Source organism: Carassius carassius, chromosome 35 (assembly GCF_963082965.1).
Source record: "Carassius carassius chromosome 35, fCarCar2.1, whole genome shotgun sequence".
NCBI classification, from domain to species: Eukaryota; Metazoa; Chordata; class Actinopteri; order Cypriniformes; family Cyprinidae; genus Carassius; species Carassius carassius.
Genome location: NC_081789.1, coordinates 584634 through 591709, shown reverse-complemented (window position 1 = coordinate 591709; position 7076 = coordinate 584634).

Here is a 7076-nt window from a genome sequence, read left to right as displayed (position 1 = left end):
TTTTGTTACTCAGAATTACAAGATAAACTCACAGTTTTAAGAGAATACTTTTTTTCTCTGAATTAGACAAGAGTTCATATTTTGGAATTCTGTCGTTATTTCTCACAAATGTGAGTTTATATTACACAATTCTGAGAAAAAGTCTGAATTGTGAGATAAAAGGCAGTGTGTGTGTGTGTGTGTGGCAGAAACAGGCTTCCATACAAACAGGAATTTGGCTGTTGTTTTGTTCCTGTACCAGTGATTTAATGGGTTAATAAACTCTTGTCTGTGTATTAATCTGAAATAGATGATGAGCTCACATGGAGTGAGTCTACTGAAGCCATGTTAACTGCGCAATTTATTCACATCTTTTCTGCTTCATTACAGCCATAGTGCCCTGTTCTTGTGGATGGGCCAGAAAACTGCAGAAGCTCGTTTCTGGTTAAATGTCTGGTTTTATTGGAGAGTTCACTCTCGTTAATGGGCCTCTGCGAGTTTATCTGTGCAGATATATGTGCTACTGTATATACTGTAAGGGAAACAGGTCAATTTAGCTCAAAGGGAATCATTTAAGATTTTAAAGGGAATTTGAACAGAATCACTGTTTCACGGCTGATCACTGAGACGCCCTGCGATTCACTGAACGAGCCGTTTAACATCAAATCTGTGCTGGATATTAATATCCAAACTATAGTGAAAACACTATCAATTAGCACAGTAACAAGATCGGCAGTTTAAGACATTAACTTGTAAGCACAAAACACAAGATACTTCTCTCTTCGATATGAATAAGACTTTATTAGATAAATCTAAGACATATAAACTAATCTAACAAATAAACGCATGCACTCACACATTCACACAAATTACAGGAAGATAGAAAGTTAGGGAAGGATGAGTTTAAGAGAATGGAAATGTGGAATCCCAAGTTTACAACAATACATGAAATTGTTGAACGCTCAAAGAACGCTAACAGTGATGACTAAAAGCTAAAGCTAGGAGCAAAGGCTAAAAGCCAAATTTGATGGTGTCCTGAGTATTTAAACTGGGCTTTTGGCCACATCTCAAATGTTGTCTGACCCATTAGATATTGTCTTTGCTCGGGGGTCTCATAAATCATATGTTATCTTATCAAGCACATGGTCTGAATTTTCCCGCTCTTGCAGGATATAATTTTGGACATGATTCCTATAGCAAGAATATGATACATTTGACAAATAACTGATGGTCAGGACTGTTTCAAGCTAACAGATTCAACCACAGTCTTGATTGACTCTTTAATTTGTCTGGTTCGGGTCTGATACGCTACACTCTGGTTAACTGTTAACATCACTGTGAAGAGAATGCAGATGGAAAATTGTTTCACATTTAAACCCTGAGTTAAACTTCAAAATAAATTATAAGTTGCAGAAAATTGAACATATATTTAGGACTAAGAAACCTTTTTCTATGATTACAGTTAATTCCAATAAGAACGTTAAGAGTAATATTATTAAGACCAATATTGTTGTTGTTATTTTGGGGGGTGAAATATGACCGAAATATAGTCTTCTTAACATTCACCAACCAGCACTATTTGAATATATATATATCAAATTAGACTGATTTGGAGACCATTTTTAGTAACTCCTGAAGGTTGTATTTGACTCTGATTAGTATATTGAATGCTGGCTGGTTCCTATTCTTGATGTTGTGACTGTAAAGACTGGATATGAAAGTACATTTATTGCATTAATTACACACATTATTTATCTCCCAATGAGGCCTAATACTGGCTGAAAAACACACAAAGCATCAATAGATTGGGCTGTATTTTAAGTACATTCAAAAGTTGTTTTGAAAGTGTTGTTTTTTGTCGTTGTGGTCCATTGTTCATGGTTTTGTTTGAAACTGAACTATGCAAAGAGCGACTGAGTCCATCTGCTAATGTTGGAGTTTGTTTTCTGTTTTCTGGTTGAAGAGATGTTCAGATTCAAGGACCGCTGTGAAACTGTACGTGTCACACATCTGTCTCTGGATTTGGAGTGAGTTATGGATGATGACACGATCTGTGGATTGACACACCAGCAAACCCTTCATAATGAAACGCTCTTGATGTCAGAAAATCATGAACTCTGATAATAAAGTTCCCTCTGTTCGAGACTTTTGCTCATGTGTCTGTGTTTGTGTCTGTTGTCCAGCTCTTGCTAATTTTAAGCTACTTTGTAAGTGTTAACTTGCACAGTCATGGCATTTTACTGGAACAAGCCTCTAGATTTAGCATAACATCAGATGAATAGCTTTTAGGTTAATTAGACCCATCTTTTCTTGGTTGCTTAAATCGAAACTCAAGTCTTGTAAAAGAGTTCTACAGCAGATGATTCATCTTGAAGCCTTTTTTTACATTTATATTAAAGCACACGTTGCACACAATCATCTCACCTTGAAAAATAATCACAATTACACTAATGTAATCACAAATTATTTAATGAGGACATAATGGGAGAAAACAACCACAACTGACAAGCTATATTGTCCTGTAGTGGCAAAACCCAACTTCCTTTACTACATTTGTGAGGCTCCCTTTCGAAGGGAACTTCGACAATACGTCATCGACGTTATGGGGAACGCCTCAGGCGTGACAGGTGTCTGAAATCAAATATCAGCTCACAGCAATCATGCTGACCTGCGACAGCCGTGAATCATCAGCTTGAATGATGAGCGTGCCACCTGGATATAAAAAGGGCGCCTTGAAACCATGACAATATCCTTTTTCGTCTTCAGTGACTGTTTTGTCTGATTAAAACATCTGCTTACAGCGAAAATGAAACGCACTTCTAATGCAAGTCCTAAAAATTTTGTGAAATGTGCTGACCCGTGCCCAAGATATTTGTCGCCGGGTGACACTCACGAGATGTGTGTGTACTGTTTGGGTGAAGAGCAAGCACAGGATGCTCTTGAGGGAGCGTCCTGTACAAATTGTGAGCGTTTTCCTATGAGAACGCTCCGCTCTCGTCGGGCTCTCTTTTTGAGGGAAGAGAGTTCAGCATCTGGTCCTCGCGGATCGGGTCCCGCTCGTGCCGAGGCAGAGCGGCGACGCGCTTCATGGGGCTCCCAGATGGAGCTCGCTGACAGTCTCGAGAGGGGCGTTAAGCTCTCGGACGTGTCATCGGCTGACGAGAGTGAGCTGCAGGTGGATGACGGAGATGATTCTCCTACTGATACTGCAGCGAGTGCTCTTAGGGCTGGGCAAGAGATGGCTGAGGAGGATGATTTAGATCCTCAACCTCGTCAGCCATCCTGTCCCGTGTACGCAGAATTGGTGGAAGTTATGGAGCGCGCCACTGACAAACTTCAGTTGCCATGGCGGCGCGCTCAGGGAGAGATCGTTCGAGGGGTAATTTCGCTGATGTTGAGGGGATCGGGGAGTATGGTTATGTGTCGATGCCGCCCATTGACGAGATGTTTGCGAACAATCTCGTATCTGGGCGGGTGTCGACACTAAAAGCCCCTTAAAGCCATGGCTCGCTTGAATGGCAGAGCATACACAGCAGCAGGTCAGGCTGGTGCTGCCCTTCATACCATGGCAGTGCTCCAAGCCTACCAAGCTGACCTGCTGCAGGATCTCGACCAGGGGGCGGGGCTGTCCCCTGAGGCGGTCGCTGAGTTGTGCCGGACCACAGATTTGTCTCTCCGGGCCACTAAACAGACTGCTGCCGCGATCGGTCGATCGATGGCGGCGATGGTGGCCATGGAGAGGCATCTGTGGCTCAACTTGGCTGATATCGGGGAGAAAGAAAAAATCCCTTCTCCTTGATTCACCAGTTTCGCCTGCTAAACTTTTTGCCACCTCTGTTGAGGCGGTGGTTGGAAAGTTTAGGGAGGCGAAGGCACACTCAGCCGCATTTAAGACCTGTATACCGCTGAGATCCGGGCCCCAGCCCAGGCAGGCGGGAGGACCTGGTCCATCTTGGTCTGAGGACCGTAGACAGGACCAGAGGTCTAGTGTCGCCTCTCGTGCGCCCCCTCCATGGAGGAGTAGGACGCAGAGGAGGCGAGCCTCCCACAAGAAGAAGGACTTAAGGGAGGTCATACAGCACAAGCGCAGCAACGCTCAGTGGAAGTAAGGTTTGATCTACCCTGGAGGGCCTTTTCTACCAGCCCTCTCCCTCTTCTTGACTCCCCAGGCGTTTACGTTACACCAGCCGTTGAAGATTGGACCAGAAGATTTGGCTTCCATGCTGAGTATGTGATGGCCTTCCTGTCATAACATTTTATATGCGTGGTGGGCCACCGCTCATTTCTGTTTAGCATCAGGGCTATTAGCCACCCAGGGGTAGAGTAGTTGGTCTTCCTTAAAAAAAAAAAAAAAAAAAAAAAAAGGAGAGCTTTTTTGCTTTAGGTTTAGACTGACGCTGGCGCTTCAGATAGATCTTCAGATAGATGTCCTGCCTATCGGTTTGTGACATTGGTATCCTGAGTACTTGCTCCCCTGAGCTCTGTAAAGTTTCAGTAGGTTGAGTGTTTCACAGCCTCTCAATCAAGTAGGCTGTGGCTCCTCCGAGCCCTCAGGTAGATCTATGCTTGTAGGTCGGCCCTCACCCAGGCCGCCTCTGTAGCTGGCCTAGGCTATGCTAGGGATATTGGAGGCATTTTGCTAAGTATAGCTGCCGCATTCATTATGTGTTAGGCTTCCTCCCCTAGATTTCAGCCTCCTCCCTTAAATGGGAGTTGTTGGCCAAGGCACGCCCCTTTCTCTGCATTCAGGGGTGATAGAGTAATGCAGGGTGGTAGCTCAGGTAGGATCAGTCTGGCAAGGTTAGGCCATCTTTCCCTGCGAAGTGACAGTACGTCAGACCCTGCCGAACAGAGATGTTTGGGCCTCTAGAGCTGGCTCCACTCAGCCCGTTGAGCTAATCGCTCGACTGATGGGTTGAACTGGGTTGGCTTGCAATTTAGCCACCCGCTCCCCTAGGCTGGGCGCAGGACAAATCCCTGTCACCCTTTGGAGCCACTTGCAGGCCCGCTCCCTGTCTAACATTGCAGGGGCATATGGTTGTTACTCCCCCGCTAACTCCGCGAAGGCTGCACGGTTAGGTAGTAGGCCCCAGCAGGCCTCGTTGACCGGATAGCCCCCAAATAGGGCTCCTAGGCCAGCTCACCTTCGGTGGTTGGCCCTGGTAGTTCGGGCAGAAGGCTCACTGCCGAGTAGTAGGCCTTAACAGGCCTCCTCGGAGCTGGGTCACAACATTGTGGAACATACATGTTTATCAGGTAGTAGGCCTCACTAGGCCTCCCTGGAGGTTTAGCTCCCACATACTGTGCGTTTCCACTAAACAGCATGGTTTTTCAGGTAGTAGGCCCCTCCAGGCCTCTCTGCAAGTGAGCTCCCATGTTTTGTGGTTGTCAGGTAGTAGGCCTCACCAGGCCTCCCTGGAGTTGAGTTCCAAATTACTTTGAGTTTCCACTTAAGGTGGTTATCTGGTAACAGGTAGTAGGCCTCTCTAGGCCTCTCTGTAGGTGAACTCCCACATATTGTGGTTATCATGTAGTAGGCTTCACCAGGCCTCTCTGAAGGTGAGCTCCCACATACTGTGGTTGTCAGGTAGTAGGCCTCTCCAGGTCTCCCTGAGAGTAGTTTCACAGTGGTGCTGGGTTTTGTAAGCTAGTGGCCGCTTACTTTCAGTTTAGCAGTCCTTATCAGGCAGCTACCGAAGGTGAGCTTGCTCCCTGGCTCGACTCAAGTTTTTATTCTCTGCTACGGGTTCCCTCCTGGACCCTCTTTATCCTGCTACAGCCTGGTTGCCTACCAGGTAGATCTTATGCTCCCCTCACTGAGGGTCAATATGAGTATGTGGTCTCCTGAGTCTGGTCAGTCGGTCGTAGGCCTAATGAGGCCTCCCAGTTAGATCAGTCCTTAGGCCCTCACAGGCCTCCTCAGTGTTTTGAAACACAAACACTGGGTAGATCCGTGGATCGAGTAGAGAAACTCCCCTCGCTGGCAAGGGCTGTAAAGCACTATGCTGAGTCATACTCTCCAGGATATCCCGTCTCTGAGATCCGGGCCGAGTGGTTCACTGCCTGCTCCGCAATTCCTCGGGTTGGATGCCTTCCTAAAGGCAAGTGTCCAGAGGCTCTGTCTTCGGACAGACAGGAGGTGGCCAGACTGTAGTGTCTTATGTAGTGACAACAGGTCAGGCCTGCCTGGTGGCATTTCAGGTGGCACGTCCCCCTGAATAGTGACTGGCTGGGGTTCCCTAGCCACATTCCCTAGAAGGGACCCCTTCTTAGAAGTTGAAGTTGTGGTCCTAGGCCCTTGAGCAGGCCCAGGTAGACCTTTCACTAAACTGTGTTTATGGAGGTTTTCTGTGGTATCAAATAGCTTGGGCTAAGACCGTAGGGAGTGCTGTCACTGACAGCCCAGTGTGACCTGAAGGTGAGTGGTTCTAGCGTTCATTGAATTGCTGGTTCTGACAGTTGTCACTGCCATTGGGCATGCACTCCCTTTAGCATGGCGGTGTGGGTATTTCGTTCCCCATAACGTCGATGACGTATTGTCGAAGTTCCCTTCGAAAGGGAACGTCTCAGGTTACAAATGTAACCTTTGTTCCCTGAGAACAGGGAACGAGACAATACGTCACCCAGCCATGCCTCTGGGTCTGCCTGCCAAACAGTCCCTTCAGACGAAAGGATATTGTCATGGTTTCAAGGTGCCCTTTTTATATCCAGGTCGCACGCTCATCATTCAAGCTGATGATTCACGGCTGTTGCCGGTCAGCATGATTGCTGTGAGTTGATATTTGATTTCAGACATCTGTCACGCCTGCGGCGTTCCCCATAACGTCAATGGCGTATTGTCTCATTCCCTGTTCTCAGGGAACAAAGGTTACATTTGTAACCTGAGACGTTTTTTATCATAGCACCCCCAACACTGAAAAAATACAAATGCAGCTCAAGGTCCCCAGATCAAATTTTTATGTTGAGATTTTTTTTTTGGCAAAAATATACATAAAAGAAGAATAAATATAACACTAACACTATTACTACTAATTATTAATAACTATTATTAACTATTAATACTAAATATTAATAAAGAAGCAACACCATGTTTGGTT